Source organism: Dromiciops gliroides, chromosome 5, assembly GCF_019393635.1.
Source record: "Dromiciops gliroides isolate mDroGli1 chromosome 5, mDroGli1.pri, whole genome shotgun sequence".
Classification (NCBI taxonomy): Eukaryota; Metazoa; Chordata; class Mammalia; order Microbiotheria; family Microbiotheriidae; genus Dromiciops; species Dromiciops gliroides.
Genome location: NC_057865.1, coordinates 56,144,170 through 56,166,849, shown reverse-complemented (window position 1 = coordinate 56,166,849; position 22,680 = coordinate 56,144,170). Strand labels below are relative to the sequence as shown.

The following is a 22,680-nucleotide window of genomic DNA, read 5'->3' as shown; positions in this document are numbered from 1 at the left end:
CAGTTTTATGTATACCTTTTTTTTTTTAGTGAGGCAATTGGGGTTAAGTGACTTGCCCAGGGTCACACAGCTAGTAAGTGTTAAGTGTCTGAGGCCGGATTTGAACTCAGGTACTCCTGACTCCATGGCAGGTGCTCTATCCACTGAGCCACCTAGCTGCCCTGTATACTTTTGATAGTGCTTTCTCCCCTGATATGTAGGAATAAATCTACAAATTCAGCCTTAGACTCACAACCCCATAAGCCAATGTTCCTTCTTGGCCGTAGGGTACAATGCAAAGAATACTGGATTTGGAGTCAGAGAATCTTATTTTAAATCATAGCTCTGCCACTTACAAATCTAGTATGACCCTGGGTAGGGCATTTTGCTTGCTAAGCTTCAGTTTCCTTACCTGCAAAATGAGGACGGCCAACTACATGGCTCCTAAGATAGTTTTTCTGTCTCCAAATCCATAATGCTATGATCTTTAATTGCCACCATCAACAAGTATTTCTTGGAAAACTACTGTGGTGTGCACTGAACCCTAGAGAGCAGTTGAACTTTTTGCCCTTGGGGAGTTTACCATCCAAACCCATAAACATGCTAATCAAAGGATCTCAGGAGACTTCGTGTTGAAGTAAGAAAAGAGATTTTTGGTGAGTTGGGTTCAGATACCAATTTTCTCTAATTGTCCAATTTAACTTTTTTTTTTAAGTGAGGCAATTGGGGTTAAGTGACTTGCCCAGGGTCACACAGCTAGTAAGTGTTAAGTGTCTGAGGCCAGATTTGAACTCAGGTACTCCTGACTCCAGGGCCGGTGCTCTATCCACTGCACCACCTAGCTGCCCCTAATTTAACTTTCATAATCATAGATTTTATGTATTTATTTAGCTGCCTAAATTTTATTTCATTCAAAAAGGATCCTGGCATAGCTTCAAAATAGAGTGAATGTGAAGATAGAAACTGTATTTGACAATACTTACAAAGAAATTTAGGAATAAAAAACAAAAGTTTCAAACACTGAATACTATCATAGTTTTAAAAATTAATGTTATCATGATATAAAAATATTATGGAAATTTTTAATTTTTTTATAAGATCATGTGCTATGTCCACTTCCATAATTATATAAAGTCACTTCTGGGTGGTAGTGAAGGTACTTAAAGGTTTCAATTAATTATAGCACTTACTGTAATTGAAAAGGAAACTGCTAATGCCCTTCCCCAAATTCCCCAAAAGGTTAGGACCTGTCATCTAGGTATCACTCTGCCTTATACAGATTTCATCTTAAAAATAAGATAGGGTTAGATAAGTGGCTAGAAATATACCACTGACATAGGGCATCTGGAAGCAATGCACTAAATGGTCCCCCCAGAGAAGAAAATAGTTAACGTATCCCCTAAGCAACTAACTTACCATCAGAAATAACTTAGAAACTGTGGACAATTGGTTTCATAGAGATGAACATTTTAAAATAGAATATAAATTTCAGTTAATTTGATTAGCAGCAAGGTAAGTGCTACTGAATGAGGAACCTGGCTGGAAATATGCCACCACTGGGGAAAAAAAGAGTCATAAAATGAACAGTTAACAAAATAAGAAAAAAAATACAATAAAAAAGTCGCTCATGTAATGCTTCCTCATCTCACAGATGAGAAAGCATTTAAATACCAAAATGTTCAAAAACACTAAAATAGAGCATACACTTCAAACTGAAATGTGTAATAAGATTTTTTTTGTTATTAAAATATTCTAAAAACTGCTCCTTAACACAGCAACAGCTTGACGATTTGGCAGAAAGAATCTTGGGAGTCAAAGATGTGTTGGAGATTCTTTCTTCTTGAGCCAGTACTTCATAAATATGTTATGAGGAATGTTTTTACTACAACTACCTATTACCTATTAGCAATGGGTGCTGCTCCCAAATAAAGAGGCCCATGATGATCTTACAGAGGTGCCAGATGCGTTGTTAAGATACTGATTTAACCTCAGAGGGCTAAGTGCAGTATGGGGAACTTTGCTCATTTGGAAAATGAATGCCCACAGCAAATACAGTGTCTTCCTAGTGGGGTTGTTGTCCCAAAATAAATTAAAATATATATTTTTTCTAACTTGAAACCTTTTTCTGTGATGCTTGCTGTTGCTTTTTATGATGCCATCCGCCACCTAAAAATGGTGTTTGGCTTCTATGTATTTTTTCAAATTTGTCAGTAAAAGCTAATGGTGTTTTGAGATTTTCTCAAGTATATTTTGATACTGATAACTGAATAAAATCTGAACTGTCATTGTTGTTGTTTAGTTATTTCAGTCATCTTTGACTCTTCTTAACCCCATCTGGGGTTTCTTGGCAAAGATACTGGAGTGGTTTGTAATTTTCTTCTCCAGCTTGTTTTACAGATGAGAAACTGAGGCAATCACGGTTAAGTGACTTATCCAGAGTCACATAGCTAGCAAGTGTCTGAGGCTGGATTTCAACTCAGGTCTTCCTGAATCCAGGCCAGGTGCTCTATCCACTGTGCCACCAAGCTTCCTGAACTGTCATTAAAGTTGTCTTAAAAATCACTAACCTGGGGCAGCTAGGTGGTGCAGTGGATAGAGCACCGGCCCTGGAGTCAGGAGTACCTGAGTTCAAATCCAGCCTCAGACACTTAACACTTACTAGCTGTGTGACCCTGGGCAAGTCACTTAACCCCAATTGCCTCACTAAAAAAAAAAATCACTGCCCTAAAGGAAAATATGGGCAAGGTGGAGTGGTAGAATTGGAATCAGGAAAACTTGGGTTCAAATACTGCCTCTGACAGATGCTAGTTCTGGGGATCCCTGTGAGTCAGTTAATGTCCTTGTATCTCATCTTTCTCATTTGCAAGATAAGGGGAATGAACCGGACACGGTGTCTAAGTTACCTTCTGTCTCTAAATCTATGATCCCATGATGGAAATTTGACATCTCTTCACACTCTTTCCTCCAATCATCCTAAAGAAGTTAAATTTTAATAGCTTCCTTGGAATGAATCCATTAATTCAGCTTTAATGACCAATCTATCTCTTATCTCTTCTACTTTCCCCAAATCCATTCTTACTCCAAATAACAAATTACCAGATTGTATGTCAGAATCTTTTCCCTTCCTCTCAAATTTTGGGCAAATTTATTTTTAACTGGGAAAAGATAAATATCCTTGGATTTTAATATGAAGAAATTCAAGGTACTTTCAGGATTCCATTAGGAGTATTCCCTGGGTTGTGTAAAAATGTCTTGGGTGAAAAGGGGCCACATGAAGAAAAGTTTTAAGAAGCCCTCCTCTAGACCACCTAAATCCTAAGGATTCCTGGACCTTGACGTGTATCCTGCAATCAAACCTTTCCTGCCTTTCCATCTGTGGAACCCTCCTATTTGTGCCATCTCCTGCAATTAGAATATGAACTCCCTGAGTGAAGGGATTGTAGGGTTTTCTATCAGTATCTTTAGGACTTAGCAAAGTACCTGGCACCTATTAAATGCTCCCCCTGACAATTGATTTATTTATTCAATAGTAAAATGCTTTCCCAAGGTCTATTATAGCTCTATGAATGGCTAGCAGGGGTACTAAGAAATTATCAGGTTCTTCATGTTAACTCGATTTGACATCCTTGAGATAAAAAAAATTACATAACAATTGTCATAAATAGAAACAAGTCACTGTAGATTCTGCTTTCCTTGAGTGTTAGAGGTACTACATTACCTAAGCTTATAAAAAGAGATGGGAATGTTCGTAGCTTCTTTGATTCTGAAGCCAAAAATATAAGTCAATGAAAATCTATCTTGGGACAGGTAAAATGTTTCCTGGAAGAAAGTTTAGCTGGTAGGAACGTAAAAGAAATTCCAGAGAGAATGGATATTTTAATTCCAGCTCTAAAAGTTACTGTAAAACCCTCAACAATTAAAAAAAAAAAACCCAACAGTTTCAGGGGCTTCAGTTTCCTCTTCCACAAAATGAGGCTAATTGTGTTATCAACCTCGCAACCAAGTTGGATTCTGCAAGGCTCAAATGAGAAATTGTATGTAAAGTAGTTCACAAGCATAAAAGTGCCATTTAAATACCAACTAATTATTCAACAAGATTTGAAATGTTTAATATGTCCTAGGCACATGAAATGCTGGGGAGAGAAACAACAGGGAAATAGGTATTATTTTCTTCAAGAAACTAACATTTTACAGTGAGAAACATTTCCTATGTGGATAAAGAAATACAAAATATATGTAAACTTTTGGGGATGGGAGTTTTGTGGCCCAATAATGAGGAATGAGCAGTCTAGGGGGAGAACCTGGACAAGACAGCGACAATGTGAGTGATGAAGGTTTGGGGACTTGTGCTTTCACTTTTTGGGGAGACATATTTTGGAGTATTGGGGAGAAGTATTTTGGAGAAATAATTCAGCTTGATGGGTAGAGTGGGTATGTCTTGAAAGACTTTGATAATGAGGGCAGCTAGGTGGCATAGTGGATAAAAGTACCAGCCCTGGATTCAGGAGGATTTGAGTTCAAATCTGGCTTCAGACAATTGACACTTACTAGCTGTGTAACCTTGGGCAAGTCACTTAACCCTCATTGCCCCCTCCCCCCCCAAAAAAGAAAGACTTTGATATCAAGATGGCATCTTGAAAAGCTAAGCTTCCTCTATCTATTCAAACCTTTGTTGAGAAGTATGGCTTAACTATTTCTCTTTAAGATACTGAAGAAATTGGTGAAATGTTTCAAATTCCCTCTCTGTTCCCGCCCTCCTCCCCCAGGCCGCCTATAGACAGCAAGATTTACTCCAAAGTTTCTTTGTTCTTGAAGTATGTTTATACCTTCTGATGTATTCTGCCTTTGAAAGCATTTTCCTGTTTACATAAAAATATCACCCATCATAACTGCTTTGGGATGCATTTATGTATATTAACTGTTTACAAGAAAGCCACTGACTGGCATGGTATACAGAGGACTAAATGGGTAGAATTTGAAACCATTGTTAACATGAAGATTTTGCCTGCTGGGGACTCTGATCAAAACAGAACATCAATGAATTGTGATGGACAATTCTTTTCTTTTTCTTTTTGTAGGGCAATGAGGGTTAAGTGACTTGCCCAGGGTCACACAGCTACTAAGTGTCAAGTGTTTGAGGCTGGATTTGAACTCAGGTCCTCCTGAATCCAGGGCCGGTGCTTTATCCACTGTGCCACCTAGCTGTCCCCATGAGGAATAATTCCTGAAATAACCCATAAAAGACAGAACTAAATTAGATTCTGCTCCCCTTCCCATTAACTGAAGTTAAGGCTTAGGCTAACACATGTTACATCGCCATTTTTCCTTTCTGGGATAACATCAGGCCACATGTCCTCAGTATCCTCTTTCCCTGCTCTCTGCAGAGGCAGAGTTGAGGATGCAAGGGAACAGGAATCCCCTAGTGGGAGGAGAAATAGGTGTGCTATGTGGCTAGACCTGGCCTTTAACTGCCACATTCCTAGAATGGGAAGGAGTCAGAATAGTCTCCTTCTCTTTCACTTCCTCCCATACCCCCAAACCTTGACAGTTTGACCTGGTGTAAATACCTGTAAAAATAAATGTAAAATAACCTGAGGGGCTGGAGAAGGAGAGCACTAGAAGAGTGTGGAGGAGGAATCTTAACTGTCTTCCTTTAAGAAGTGGCATTGGAGAGAAATCTAAGGATTTCCAGAGGCAGAGGTGAGAAGAGGGGCATTCTAGGAATATGGGTGTCCTACAAAGGCATAGAGAGAGACGACCTGTCTTGTACATGGGCTGAAAGAAACCCACTTGGAATTGTAGAGTATATAGAGGGGGGGATTAAATTAAAAGCAGTCTAGAAATATATGTTGGAGTGAAATTGTGTCAGTTATTATATGTATGTTATTATATTGCATCTATTCATATAGTTATACTCAAAATCGTAGGACTTAGAGCTAAAAGAAGCCCCCATCACTTACTCTTTCTCAAAATTGGATACACGGTAGCAAATACTTAGGATTAAATTTTTTCCCCCCAGAAAGTGTTTGCATTGGAGGAGAGTGGTAGATGTCCATATTTTTGAAAAAGTAAGATTTTATTTCCTTTAATTAATATGATTTACTTCCCTATCTGTACTAATCATTAGGAAAATCAAGACTGTGCAGTTGTATCATATTAAGAGCAAATCTTTTAGAATCTGTTTTCCTGTGTAACTTCAAGGAAAACATTTAAAGCGGGGTCATGCTCAAAATAGCCTTTTCTTTAGCACTAGGCAAAGAATCCTCTTTCGTTCTCACAGTTTGCCTGTAATACTCAAGGGTTTTGAACTAATAAAAATCTCTCCTTTTTGGCTCCCAAACAGCCAAAAACTAAAAACATTGTTTGGGGTTTCAGTCAACGTTTATTTTAAGATTTTTATTTTTGATGGAATTGAAAGAACTGTTCTTGTTTGAGGCTAGGAAGGCTTAATTCCATTGATTTGGCCCTAATAAGTCTAAGTAAAGCTATGAGGAAGGACAATTTCAACTGGAAAATTCAGACTCCAAGAAGCTTCCAAAAGAATATAGAAAAATCTAGTGGTGTTGTTAAAGTGAAGGAACAGATATGGTTAAATAAAGCCATCGATAGAGCTCTTATTCTAACTATCCTTTTAAACTGATACCAACTGGGTGCAAGGGGCTTTAGAGAAGATTCCTACAATCCTATCCTTGTAAAGATTCTATTGCTTTATTGATCGAAGTAGGGTATCTTGCTTTCAACATTCATGTCATAGTTACATTTGGGATAAAGGAAACAAATCTGGAGAAAGCAATTAGGCATATGCTTTGTAAGAGTAAAAACAACAACAACCACCAACACACACACACACACACACACACACACACACAATCCCCAGAGGAATTCCAGTGTGTCAGTGTTTTACATAACAAAGAACTCCAGTATTAACCACCCAATTACCACTTATTCTGCAATGAAAAATGTTGACATTTGTATCCCCCAACATACTCTGCCATCATTAGTAAGATACAATAATTCAACAGGAAAATTGACATATCTCAGGGATTTATTTGGGCCCTGTGAGTTTACTATAATTATAGGTTTTTTTCTTTCCTGTCATGGCACCATCATTACCAGAGGTTTACTATTTTTTTTTTCCCTTAGAACTCTTGATTAGACTATTTGTCTAATCACAATTACCTTCCTGAAAGGTCTCAAGCACTATGTACATAGTTTTAGAATCTCGGATTTTAGAATCTCTTAATATTTGCAACCCCCAGAACTGGAAGGCATCCAAGGATTTATAGAAATGAATTTAACAAAGCCTCTTTCTTTTTTTTTTTTTCTTTGTTGGGAGGGAGGAGCCAAGTATGAATCTAGACTTGTACTTTCATCAGCATAAGAAATTCTAGGTGTGGAAATGCCTTCCCTTGATTCAAATTGACCACTTTTTTATAACGTATAGTCTTAGAGTTTCCTGGGGTCACTGAAAGGTTAAATGACTGGGGTAGCCATGTATCTCTATCTGCTAGTACACATAGTAGATGGGACACAGACCCAGATTTCCTGACTCTAAGGTTTGCCCATTAGGAAACAATGCCCTGTTATGAAAAGACCAGCTTCAATAATGTCACATAGAAAGTGGTATTTATTTCTTTGAATACCAATTCTTTGTGAATTCTCTTCAATCTAAAATGTCTTACATATGCCTCTCCATATATATCCTCCCCATTCCCACATATGGAATATATACATAGTCATTAAAAAAGACCTACAGTTTTATCTACATAATCTAGGGTTCCCTAATTGGAAGGGGCTTTAGGGATCACTTAATTCAATTTTCTATCCATTAACAATAGGTATGAAATATTTAGTGATTTCTGGGTTTCTAAACATATACCAAATATCATCTCCTTTGTTTCTTACAGGAAGTGGGCAAGAAGTTCAAATATCAGTCCTTTAGCTGATGTGGAAACAGAAAATCAGGAGCATTAAATAATTCCTTCATTTTTCAAGTAAACATAGGAAGAAGGCCTTGAACCCAGAGGTAGTGATGCCAAATCCAGTGTTCTCTGACTCTCCATCCTAGAAATCCCTCTAAAAATGTGTCTAAACCCACTAACTGGGGAGCTCTGATCACTAGCTACAATTTCTTACATTAACTCTTAAACTACCTCTTTGTCATGTCTACCCTTAATTGATCCATCAACAATCCTTTCCTAAGCACCTTTCTGTGTGCTTAGTATTGGGGATATGCAGAAAAAGCAAAAATAAATACTGCCTGCCTTTGAGATCACATTCTATCGTGTGTGTGTGTGTGTGTGTGTGTGTGTGTGTGTGTGTGTGTAGGTGAGAACAAATATACATCATAAAAATATAGGAGGTAAATACGGAGTACATAGAAGGACCCATATGGGTGATGGAATTAGCAGCTGGGCCAAGGAGAGACCAGAAAAGGCCTCCTACAGAAGGCATTTGAAGGAAATCTTGAAGGAAGCCAAAGATTCTAGGGGTCAGAGGTTGGGAAGGAGACCATCTCAGGCAGTGCAAGGACATGGAGATAGGAGATGGAATGACATGTGTGAGGAACATCAAGCATGCTATGACTCACATGTAATACAATGAGGGGAGAAGAAGATTGAAAAGGTTGGGGAAATTCAATATAGGACTTTTATATAGCTGATACTGGAGTTCTGCTCTGTGAAGGAACACAGAATAAATGCAATCAATCCTTTCCTAATAAAAATTTATTATATATTATATATTTGTTATAATAATATAATTATATAAAAGATTGTATTATATTATAATTTATTATTTATTGTGTACCTACTATGTGTTATTCAATGGAGATGCAAATATAATGAATTGAAATCATTGTTCTTGTTGATGAGTAGTTTTTCAGTCAAGTATGAATCCTCATGACCCCATTTGGGGTTTTCTTGACAAAGATACTAGAGTGATTTTCCATTTCCTTCTCCTGCTTGTTTTACAGATGAGGAAACTGAAGCAAACAGGGTGAAGTGACTTGCCCAGGGTCACACAGCCTGTAAATGCCTGAGGCCAGATTTGAAGTCAGGGAGATGAGTCTTTCTGACTCTAGGCCCAGCATATCCCCTGAGTCACCTAGCTGCTCCGGAATGAAATAATACCTACTATAAAAAGCTTACAATCTAATAATGCAAGAGACAACATGGCGGGGGCACCTGGGCCCTGGATTCAGGAGGACCCGAGTTCAAATGTGGCCTCAGACACTTGACACATACTAACTGTGTGACCTTGGGCAAGTTACTTAACCCTCATTGCCACCCCTCCCCCACCAAAAAGAGACAACATGGCTATCTATACATATATACCTACATATGCGTGTATACTGAATAAATATAAAAAGAATAAAAATAAAGAAACAAAGAAACAAAGAAATTTGTTAAAGAAGAAACATTTTTGTTCTTAGAAAGTGTATTTTTATTACTGCAGCCTAAAATTGCATTTGTTTTTTAGACAGCCGCATAATGCTACTGACTCATGTTTAGCTTGAAATACAGTTGATTCAGGTCTCCCCAATCCTGTATTTACAAAGTTTTTGGTTGTTTATTTTTAACCAAGTATAGGATTTTGCAATTACATTAAATTTTGATGTGTTCAGTTTGATGATAACTCATGTTAAATATATACAATGTTCTATCTTTTCACCCCTTTAAGAACTTTTTAGATTTTAATTCTGTCATTCAAAGTATGTTATTCCTCCTCACCTTCTGTTATCCACAATTTTTGGAAGATGTATGGCTTCCATGTCTCGGACCAGGCCACTGATTAAAATTTTGGCCAGGACAGGCCCAGAACCAGAGCCTCTCCTGGAGGAGAGATTTAAAGGCACATATACAAGATGAGCAGTTTTATGTATGTATGTATGTATGTATGTATGTATGTATGTACTTAGAGTGAATAATTTAGTAAAACTTAATAAATGCAACAAAATGACCAAAACTCCAATTAATCTTACTTTTTTTTAATGGACAGGATAACAAGACTCTATCAAGGGAATGAAATAGACATAGCATCTTTAGATTTCAAGAAGGCATCTTACAAAGTCTCTCATGAGACTTGTGGATAAAATGGAGTGATACAGGCTAAATGATACTACCACTGGGTAAATGGCTATACCCAAAGACTAGTGATTTGGCTCAAATTGGAGGGAGTTCTTTAGCAGTGCTCAAGGGACCTATCCATGGTGCTGTGAGATTGGAAATTTTAATAAATATTTTATAAAAATGAATTCATAGAAGAAGGTATGCTTGTAAAATTTACAGATAATGGAGGATATCTAAAATGCTGCCTTATGGCTAGGATCCAAAAAGAATTCAATAAGTTAAAATGATGGGTTGATTCCGTTAAGAAATTTAATAGGAACAAATATAAAGTCAGGATATATATTTGCACACATATACACATATAACACAAATACAAACTCAGGATAAAAATTAATTAAATAAAAATCAATTTCACCAGTAGAAGCAAGGTTAGATTGGAATTTGCTAAAAAATGATCTGGGTTTTTTAGTGGACAACAGGCTTAATTTTTTTTTGTGTGTGAGGCAATTGGGGTTAAGTGACTTGCCCAGGGTCACACAGCTAGTAAGTGTTGTTTCTGAGGCTGGATTTGAACTCAGGTCCTCCTGATTGCAGGGTCGGTGCTCTATCAACTGTGCCACCTAGCTGCCTCTACAGGCTTAATTTGAGTCAAGAGCATGGTAGCCAATAAATATTATATTAGTTGGCATTAAAAGAGGAATGTTTTCCAGAATAAGGAAAGTGGTAGTTCCACAGTACTCTGTCCTGCTCAGATATCTACAGCACTCTGTTCAGTTCTAAGCACCACGTTTTTTGAATAAGAAAAATAATCTAGGGTGAGTATAGAAGAGGACAACCAATAAAGTGATAGGTCTGAGAGGGCATAAAAAAGACCAACTGAAATAACTGAGGATTCCTAGTGTAGATAAAAAGAACACTTAGGGAAGCTGTGAGATTAGCCTATAAGTAGGGTAAGGGCTATCTTGCAAAAGAAGAGTTAGACTTGTTCTTTTTGTCTCCAGGGGCCAAAGTGAGGAACAACAAGTAAAAAACACAGGGGCAAATTTCCACTCAGTCAAAGAGAAAATGGTAACAATTAGAGTTCTCCAAGAGTGGAGTGGGCATCCACCGGGAAGTCTCTGTGAGAGATGGTGAATGCCCTCTAACAGGGTGTCTTTGAGACCTTATTGGGGATGTTGTAAAGAGAATCCTAGATCTGGTATAGGTTACATTAGACGGCCTTAGATTCTGTCATAATCAATGTTTGCTGAACAGATGAATGAATTATTCATTCCCCAATGAATCAAAGGATATAAATGTGCTACTCAAAGAGAAAGAACACCTCATTAATAATTATCTAAAAATTCCCCAGACTCTAATATTTATAGAAATAAAAATTTAAATAATGAAAATGCTAGTTTAAAAGGCAACTAAAACCAAAATTTGATGTTGGTACAATTATGGGGAAATAAGTACACCATTACACTTTTCGTGCAGTGAAACAATGAAATCTTTTTGCCAAGCAATTTAGTAATATACAAGTGTTATTAAATTCATTATACCCTTATTCAGTGATTCCATTACTAGAATATGTTATCAGAGGGAAAAACAAGGCCTCACTATACATTCTCATAGTAACTTTATTTTAAATAGCAAAAAATGTGAAACAGCTTGAATATCCAATTTTTAATGTGGTTTATCAATGTAATAGACCCATGCCATAAAAGGACAAAACTGAAGAAAACATAAAATGTGATCTATATAAAGTGATGTAGGGTAAAAAAAGTAGAGCCAGAATAATATTCATGACTATTACTTCATAAACTTAAATATGAAGAAAGAAGAGACTGGAAGAGGATAAAGTTTTGTTAAAAATGTTGGATAAGTTCATTTTATTTAAAAATTTAAATTTAAATCTTATTTAAGTAACAATATTTACTTAAAAATTTTAATAAATGCATTTCAACATAACTGCCTTCCTCTGTAATCCAATGTATTTTGTTTTATGCATTTAAAAGCATCATTCTGAGAGGGGCCCATAGACTTCTTCATACTGTCAAAGAGGTCCACAAAACAAACAAAAAAATTAAGATCCTCAACAAATAGCTTGACATTTGTCATTTTATTATAATTTTATTCCTCATTTTGTATCTTTTTAAAAGATGGTTATCGAGTTTATCCTTTTAAAACAGACATCAAGGAGAAAAGAAGCTGTCAAAGGAAATGTTATTTGTCTCTGTAGAAAAACACAGAGACTGATTCTGGGTAATCATAGGATGGAAAATATGGGATTTCGGAGATCACATAGTCCAACACTCTAATTAAAAAAACAAACCAGGAAACTCGGGGCTCGGAAAAGCTATTGATTCAATCAGTGGCATCATTAAGATTCTATTCCAGATGTCCTAACCTCCAGTCCAGATCTTTCCTCACTATACTTGGCTCCTTCCTGTGTTCTTATTGTGACTGATTGATATTCCTATAGATTTGCTTAAACTAAAGATCATAGGTGCTGCTGATGGGAAGTGAACCAAATCTCCCTTTCTCTCCTCTAGCTGTCACTGAATCGGATAAGCAGACTGAAAGAAAGAATTCCTGCACTTTAAGGGGCTAGAGAACAGGCTTCACTGGCCTGATTTGCCCCTTGGAGTAGGAGGGTATCAGGCAGAGATCTTGGTATAAAGAGATACTTAATCCAAGAATTTTAAATGATGTTGAGCAATGTTCATTGTGGGACTAGCCTATTTATAATTTTGTATTTATGTAACAAATGTTGGTGCTCTGGGTTTTAATAAAATTTCCTTTTTGATATGTTAGAATCAGTGTACTGATAAGAGGGGAGGTGGCTGAGAATCTATTGGGTCCACTGGTCCATTGGAGAGATGTCCTTAAGTTTCTAGATGGAGATTTGAGCCAAAGTGAGAGACTCCTAAAAAGTAATCAGGATTTTGGGAACTCCTTGTGCTCACTGACTTTGTGTCAGTTTTTCTGACAAGTTTTTGTTTGTTATTCTAGTCCACACCTATGATTCTACCCTTTGTGGAGTCCCCTTATGTGGAATCATACCTTTCTAATACTTTCATTTGCCCTGCATCATAGTGTCTGTGTCAGAATCAGGATCTGAATTCATGGCCTTGACTCCATGGCCAACCCTTTCTCCACTGTGCCATACTTCCTCTCATAAGGGAGGGCCATCTCACAAGGGATAATATACATGTCAATGAGATTCCTAGAAGTGATGATTCTCTCTCTTACCTAACTGTGTAGGAAATCCTTGAAAGCATTTCTAATGAGAAACTTGGGAATGGTACCTTCCAATTTACCTCTTCCTACTTCAAACCAAATACGCCTTCCTTAGGATTAATAGAAGGAATAGATTCTCTCTATAGCTTACTTGAGGGCCAATATGATACCCTCCCTCTGGGAACTCTAAATTTATGGTTTTCTTTAAATCTCCTCTATTCCCACCCCTCTTCAACCCCATTCCACTGCAAAACAAAAGTAAAAAAAAAAACCCTTTACATTCATCAACAGAGAAAAGTTCCAGTTGAAGGCCTTTTGGCAGGATTTGGACGATATGACAAATAGCTTGCCCTGAGTTCATCTGTTTTAAAACACTGAATTTATTGAAAAGAAAATTCTGGCCACTCTTCAGCAGAATGCTACTCAATGATTCCATTTTGATTTGGTAGGCAGACTCAGAATTATACTTTTTTTGATGTGGTTGCTGCTGAATTACCAATAGATTATTAGTTTAAAAGGGATTTTTCAACTATTTGGTGCCTTCTACAAACTGTCCCTCAGATGATTAAAAACAACAAAGAGAACTTGGACCTAGGAAGGTCTAGGATGTATACTGTATCTATAAAGGATCAAGGAACGATTGATAAGTGTTTTAACCTAAATTCTAGGAATAGATTAGCGGGAAAATTAGTAAAAACGTGTCCTTCCATTAATACTACATTTTCATTATATGAGCAATCTTGAATCAGTCAATGCGTAAGCGTTTATTAAGCAACTATTAGGAAGATAAATGCCAACAATAGAACAATAATTTTTTCTATCAGGGATATAACATGCACATAAATATGTATATGCAGAAAAAACCACAAAATAAACACAAGATCGTAAGGGATCCAGGATGTCAGTAGTTGGGAATAGGGATCACGAGGGATTTCATAGAACAAGATGGTGTTTAAAGCTATGTCTTGAAGGATGAAAGAAATTCTATGAGATGGAGGCATGGAGAGAAAACTTTCCAGGTGTAGTGATGGTCAATGCAAAAATATGGATATAGGATGAGGAATATCATGTGTTAGTAATAGAAGATCAGTTAGCTGATTTGAAGAACAGTAATATATAATGTGCCTGGAAAGATATGTTGGGTCCAGTTTGTGAAGGGCTTTAAAAGTCAAATAGATGAGTTTATATCCTATTCTAGAGGCAACAGGGAACCATTGCATGGTGTTTGGTAGAAGGAGTTACGTGGCCAGTTATTCTTTTATGGGGGTGGGGGGAGGGGCAGGGCAATGAGGGTTAAGTGACTTGCCCAAGGTCACACAGCTAGTAAGTATCAAGTGTCTGAAGACATATTTGAACTCAGGTCTTCCTGAATCCAGGGCCAGGCTTTATCCACTGTGCCACCTAGCTGCCCTGGTCAGAGTTATTCCTAAGGAAAATCACTTTGGTGTTTATGAGGACTTACTGGAATGGGAAAGAGACTTCAGGCAAAGAGATTAATTAGGAGACCATTGCAATTAGTCTAGAACAGACATGAAAAAGGCTTAAACTAAGATGGTCAAAGATACAAGTAGAGAGGAGTCAGATATGAGAAATATTGTGGAGGTAGAAAGGGCAAGATTTGGAAGAAGATTGGATAGACTGGATAAGGGAGAGGGAAAACTAAAGTTATGAAATTATCTAAAACTAAGGTTATGAAATTTTGGGTGAAACTAAGGTTATTAATCTGGAAGAATGGTGGTGTCTTTGACAGCAATAGGGAAGTTTTGGAAGAGAGGTATGTTTTGAGGGGAACAACAGTGAATCCTGTTTTGGATATGCTGAGTTTGAGATATGTCTAGGATATCTAGTTTAAAATGTCTAGTAGGGGGGCAGCTAGGTGGCACAGTGGATAGAGCACTGGCCCTGGAGTCAGGAGTACCTGAGTTCAAATCCGGCCTCAGACACTTGACACTAGCTGTGTGACCCTGGCCAAGTCACTTAACCCCAATTGCCTCACTTAAAAAAAAATGTCTAGTAGGCAGTTGGTGATGTGGGGAGAGACTGGAGTTTGATATATAGCTCTGTGAATTATCTGCATAGATTTGATAATTAACCCCCCGGCATCTGATGAAGTGACAGTGTATAAAAAGAGGGCCCAGGACAGAGCCTCGGGTAATACCCACAGTCAGGGTATATCATATAGACTGAGCCATCAAAGAAGTCTGAGAAGTGTTCAGACAGGAAGAAGAGAACCAGGAGGGACTAGTAACATGAAAACAGCTAGAGAAGAATTAGAATGCAGGAGAAGAGAAGAAAGAATGCATGCCAAATTGTAGCAGAGAAGTAAAAAAGGATGAAGACTGAAAAAAGACTGTAAAATTTGCCAGTTAAGGAATCATTGGTTACTTTAGAGAGAGCCATTTTAGTTCAGTGATGAAACCAGAAATGAGATTGAAGGGAGAGAGGAGTAAGTGAACAGAAAAGAAGTGAATACACTGAGTACAGACAACTATTCCCAGGAGTTTGTCTGAGAAAGGGAGGAGAGACATAAAATGAAAACATGAGAATATGGGATGGTCTAGTGAAAGTTTTTAATGATGGGGAAGACTTATTTGAAGATAGTAGAAGAGAAACTAGAAGGCAGTAAGATATTATACAGTGGAGATAAAGGGGGGATATTTAAGAAGGGCATTGTGCTGGAGAAGACATTAGGGGATGGGATCAAGGGCAAGGAGAAGGGCTACTTCGTTACCAGAACCTTGGCAAAAGGAGAAGAGAGTAAGGGATAATTTCAAACAGTTCTGAAATAAAGAGAAGTGGGAATTTGGAGGAAAAGGCCTCATTTTTACCCTATCCCCAAACCCAATTGAGAGGCATTGTACTCAGCTGAGAGGGTGGTAGGGGGAAAGGTACAGAAAGTTTGAAGAGAAAAGGAAACGTCTAAAAGAATTTCGATGGGGACTGAGATATAGAATTAATTAGGGAGGGGGCAGCTAAGTGGCACATTGGCTAAAGTACTGGCCCTGGATTCAGGAGGACCTGAGTTCAAATCTGGTTTCAGACAAGTCACTTAACCCTCATTGCCCTGTGGGGGGGGGGGAGAGAGAGAGAGAGAGAGAGAGAGAGAGAGAGAGAGAGAGAGAGAGAGAGAGAGAGAGAGAGAGAGAAGAAAAGAAAAAGAAAAAAATAGATAGGCATAGAACTAATTAGGGAAGAATAAACAGACTGCCTTGGTGCTGTGAGGGAATCATTGAGACCAAGTAACATATAGTATAATCAGCAAGACTGTGTGCCTTGCTATAGTCCATTCAGGAGCAAGTCCCCTGAAGCTGAAGCAGAGGGCAGGAGCATTCTGAGGCTAGGATTTGGTAAGGAATGAGGCAACAGGACAAGGGGCTGAGAGTAGAGGATGATATGGACTTGAACTGGTTACCTGTAAGACAGGGGAAGTAGGAAAATGAAATCAGAACAACCAAGGGTTGGAGGAAGTGGAGGTTTTGGTGAGTGAGACTAGGTATAGGAGGGGTAAGTCAGAGGGAGATACAGAATGACAAGAGGCTGTGAACAAATAGAAAAAACAACATTGGAAGAGCCTTTCCAGTTCTACATTTATGATCTTCATCTGATGGACAAGGAAACTGAGGCTCAGATACTGAGAAAATTGCCCAAAGTCACACGGCCATCACATGTCAGAACCAAGTCTTGCACTTAAGCCTTCCAGAAGCCAAGGTCTACTCTCTATCCACTAATGCATGCCACCTACCGACTTTTGGGATCCCAGGATGATAAAGATAGAGCTGGAAGTTATTTTAGAAGCCATCAAGTCCAACCTCCTCAATTTTATAGACAAAATGAAATTCTGAGAGATTGTACAATCTGCTCAGGGTCACACAAATAGGGTAAGTTAGAAGTAGGTTTTGAACACAAGTCCTTGACCCTATATTCAAGATTTTCTAGTATATTATGCTACAGCAGAGCCCAGGAAAAAAATTCCAATTTGGTCTCAGCCGGAAAGAGCTAAAAAGAATGAATTTACAGGGACTGGAAATTAACACAATTGAAATGAAAATAAATCACTTGGGTATTCCCTGTTGCCACACTTTGGGCTGTACTTTTTGATATGATGACTCATGCAATTACTGTTTAACTCATCTGCTTACGTGAGTGTCCTTTCTTGAATTAAGAGCATATGGTTTCTTGAATAATGAAAAGAAGTAACTCGAATAAAATTATCAGATCAAAAAATCATTTTTGTACATCATCATTTCCAACAGGTTAAAGGTTTCAGAATCTGGGGATATGGATGAATATGACTTTTCCTTTGGGCTATAATTTGAGATATAATTGATAAATGAAATTTACTTAAACAACATAGGCGGCCAGGTGGTAGATTGTACAGAGTATTAGGCCTATAGTCAGGAAGACCTGAATTCAGTTTTGGCCTCAGACACTTCCTAGCTATGTGACCCATGGCAAATTACATAATCTCTGTTTGCCTCGGTTTACTCATCTGTAAAATGGGGGTAACAATTGCACCTACCTCCCAGGGTTACTGTGAGGATCAAATACGATAATAATTGTAAAGCACTTAGTACAGTGTCTGACACAGAGGAGACATTATATAAATGCTAGCTAATTATTATTACATATTAAAAACCTGGAACTAATTTTTAAGCATGCTTCCCTCAAGTATGTGATCCTTTGCCTTACAACTTTTCATTTGATCAATAAAAGCTTGAGAGCAGGAAATACACATCTTAAAAATTCTGCTTGATCCTGGCACAATGGTAATGCTTAATATTCATGCCACATTTATTCAGTAGAAGTTTCCCCAGAATAATTCTGGCAACTTACATTTAGCTTCTTGAGATTATTCGTATGGAATCACAGGTTGGTTTGTTTTTTTTTTTAACCTGGCAAATAATTTGAATGCAGGTGACAAAAGGCACAAGTAGACTGCATTCATTTATGAATATTCCTAGTATTCCTACATCTGATAAGGCTATGCAGACCATTTTATAATTATTAGCTTGTGGGGTCCTAACAGTGAATTGAAACTACCCCTCATAACCATAGTGACTCACTGATTGGCCAAACATCAACCAAACCAAATACAAACCAACATCAAAACTCAATATGACTAGGAAACAGTTAATTAGCATGTATGTTAACATTTAAAGAGGAGGGCTTGTTATGTGAAGGAAATGTTCTTTCAGGACAAGCTATTAAAAAGGAAAATCATTCCCATTTTCCCTTCCTTCTCCATAAACAACTAAAAAAGGGAATCAGTTTCTAATAGCCCTGGGCCAAAAGTACCAAATTATTCCCTTAACTCAGGTTTACTACTTAACAGTTAACTAAACTATCACAGTACCATTAGTAACACTTAGATCCCTTAAATTTTTCAAAGCTCCTATCAGTAAGTTATCGATTCACCAAATTACTAATGAATCAGAAACATAATTACCATAATTAAGTGCTAAAGCCTTATAGCTAAATCATTAACAACATATAGGTGCAGGAATTTAGCCGTAAATTTTGAAAAATGTACTATTTTCAGCCTTGTAAAATATAGGCACTTATAAAAATAAGCTTTATCAATCAGTAAAAATATTCCTCTTGTGGTCTTGCCTCTACCTTTGCAGAGTTTATTACATACAGGAAACCAGTTAAAAACTTGAAGAAGGGCAGTTCACAATGTGTTTTAACAATCTCAAAAAATTTACTAAAGCCCTTGAAAAGGTTAATTTCTAGATTTTATATGTATTCAGAACATGGATTAGTGGTTAATTATTCCATGTTAAAATTTAAACATGCAGAAATAGAACTTTTCCATAATTCTGAGGATTAGGGGTATTGTAATATATTGATTTTTCTCAAATTGTAATATATTTTCACTTTTAAAATAGTCCTTAGGGAGAAAATAGCCCTTAGGGAATATTCATCCTGACAGTTTACTAATTCTGGCAATATGTGCTAAAGAAAATTATCTGATAGAACATGAAATTTCCAATTTAGTTGCCTGGCAAGGAAAGAAAGTATTATGTTTTGTCCATGCAAAAAATAATAATTTTTCTCAGGGACCATGAAACTATGTTGTTAAATGTATAACTAAATAAAGAAAAAGGCCCCAAAACACACATTTTTGCACAATTCTCATCAAATATAGTTAACATGAATCCAGACCACTTCAAACTACAAGTACAATCTCATTACTATCAAATGAGATGCCTAATGAAGAGACTTGTTTGATATTTACATTTTAACCGCATTGCCAAACACATTCACATGAGCATCAGATCTAAAAACAGGCTATTTGCTTAATAAGTTTTTAAACTGCCAAATTCTTCATGGCCAACTTAAAAAAAAAAAACAAGCAACACAAACTTACAACTTGGTGTCAACTAACTTTATAAGCGTGAACTCATGAGCAAAAAGCTGTTTCTTACCACTTCGGAGTCCTCATGGCCATAAAGGTGCATGCTTTCAGACTCCTTATGTCAGTTTTCTTGTTTGTCCACAAAGAAGTGCTCCCAAGGGGGACTAAACTGCGATATTTTAGCGATATCCTTTCCACAGCTGGAATCCAGAGTAATGTGTTTCCACGCTTGCAATGCTTTTAAAATATATTCTCAGACACAAAAAGATACAAACTGTTGCTGCCAACAGTCAAGGAAATTGATAGCCTGGTGAGCTGATTGAGTCTTCCAAATCAAACAACCACCATTTGGGGCATTTAAGGGTGTTTTATTAATCCATTACTAGAAGTAAAATGGTAAAGCGAGAGCAAAGGCTAGTCTGGGGGTAGAGGGCACTCATTCAAGGTTCTGCTAGATGAGTTAATCACATGTCGCCAACCTACAAGCCGATTGGCTCTTAGGGAAAGGAAGAAAATATTCTAGTAACCTAAGCGATGTTGACAGAATTCAATGATGAAAAATCATTTCCTTTCTCTTTCTCTGCATGGCAGCATATTTTCTGTATGAACTTAAAACGAGTTTGGGGAAATCTAATGACATTCAGAAAAGAAAATGCCATAAAAATTAAAAAGCATGATAATTTGCAAAGGAAAGAAACAAACCCTTTTAAAAAAATCCCTTCTGGTAATTTCTTACCAGATCATTATATTTTAACAGAAATGCTTCCTGCATATTTCTTTCTTGCTCAGTATTTGTTTCACGTTGGGAAGAAGGTATGTGGGAAGGTTGGCAAAGATATCAGTTAATGGGGGCTGATAACCGCAATGATCTAATGAAGAACAATGTAACTCTTGTCAACTCCCAAGTACAGTACAAGCAAATTATCACACCATAGCTGTCTCAACATTACGATCCGGGGGAAAAAGAATTCAGAACAATATTTCATTTTTTTTCTACCATCATTATCAAAAAGCAAACTTGCCATATGCTTCTGCCATACATGATCATATTAACAGACCAACAGCTGTTATTTCTCATGAACTTCCTAATAATTAGAACTGTTAAGAGATGGGATGGGTGGCTGCTTAGCGTATTACCCATCACTACAGGGCCTCCTGCAGATCTTCAAGGAGAATCTTTTGAGATGTTAGAGAGGATCTGTGCTTCTGCTATGGGCTGCCCTAAATGACCTCTGTGGTTCTTGAGGTATCTATGAGTCTGTGCAGACTGAAGAGATGGAGGAGGGTATGGTTAAATGGTTTGTAAGTGGATGATTTCGATGATATCCCAAATTCCCAATTTCTGCCCAATCTTCCTTCCAATCTCTTAGGTTCTTAAACTCAACACTTTGTTCGACTACTCATTTTCCCTTGCCCCAAGTCAACCGATGACTGGGATGGTGCCAAGTGATGAAGATACAAATTAAGGGAAAAACAATTTCTGCCTTTAAGGAGCTCCCAATCTAATAGGAGAGACAATGTGTAAAAATTTTTTTCCATATACACACTACATATATATGTATGTATGTATGTATACATATATGTGTGTATACACACACATGTGTGTATATGTATATATGTATACATATATATGTGTATATACACACATATATACATACATATATATATGTATATATATATATATGTATATATATATATATATAAAATAAATTGGAGATAGTTTCAGAAGGGAGGCACTGTCCTCCAGGGAGAATGGGAAAGGTTTCTTGTAGAAGGTGGGGTTTTATTTGAGACTTGAAGGAGGCCAGGGAAGCTGGGAAGTGGACATGAGGAGGAAAAATCCCAAGCATGATGAACAGCAAGGGAAAATACCCAGGGTCAGAAAATGGACTGTTTGGTGCAAGGAACAGCAAGGAGGTCAGTGTCATTGTATCATGTATTATTTGGAAGGGAAGAATGTTTAAAAAGATAGGAAATGGGGGAGAAGTTAGGTGGTGCAGTGGATAGAGCACTGGCCCTGAATTCAGGAGGACCCGAGTTCAAATCCAGCCTCAGACACTTGACACTTACTAGCTGTGTGACCCTGGGCAAGTCACTTAACCCCAATTGCCTTACCAAAAAAAAAAAATATTGGAAATGTAGGCAGAAGTCAAATTATGAAGTACTTTAAGAGTCAAAGAGAGGATTTTATATTCGATCCTGGAAGCAATTAGGAGCCAGTATAGTTTATTAAGTAGGAGGTGACATGATCAGATCATTGCTTAAGGGAGGTAAATTTGACATGAGACAAAAAGACCAACCAGCAGGGTATGGTGGGAGTGCAGGCGTGAGGTGATAAGATCCTGCACTAGGGTGGTGGCCGTGTCAGAAGACAATGGGGGGGGCTATGTGAAAGATATTTCAAAGGTATAACGAACAGTATTTAGAAATGGTTTGGATATGCAAGTGAGACAGAATGAGGAGTCTATGATGATACCTAGGTTGCTACCTAGGTTGCTACCAGACTGGGACTGGAAGATAGTAGTGCTCTCAACAGTTAACAGAGAAGTCAGGAAGAGGTGAGGGTTTGGGGAAAAGGTAATGAGTTAAATTTTAGACACGTTGAATTAAAGATGTCTATGAGACATTTAGTTTGAGATATCCAAAAGGCAGTCGAATATAGGAGATTAGCTGTCAGGGGAGAGGTTAAACCTAGTTAAATGGATCTGAGAATTATTGAATTCATGAGGCCTGATGAGATCACCAACTGAAATGCTATTGAGAAAGGAAAGAAGAGAAGTGGAATTAGAATAGACCTTTGTGGGACAATCATAGCTAGCCGATATGACCTGGATGAAGAGCCAGCTAAGGAAACTGAGTAAACAGTTTGGTAGAAGTAGGAGAGTACAGTGACCCAGAGAGAAGAAGGTATCAAGGAGAAAAGGGATTACTTAGAGCTTCAAAGACTGCAGAGATCAAAGGATGAGGAGGAGTTAGATGAGGCCATTAGATTTAGCAATGAAGAGATCATTATTTATTTTGGAAAGGAGTTTCTTTTGAACGATGACTTTA

At 37.5% G+C, this 22,680-nt stretch overlaps 1 protein-coding gene across 5 annotated transcripts in view; it reads right to left on the bottom strand.

Annotated features, from left to right (window-relative positions):
- Window positions 1-22,680, bottom strand: part of CACNB2 (calcium voltage-gated channel auxiliary subunit beta 2) — a 408,315-nt gene that overhangs the window by 148,186 nt on the left and 237,449 nt on the right. The window lies entirely within an intron of this gene.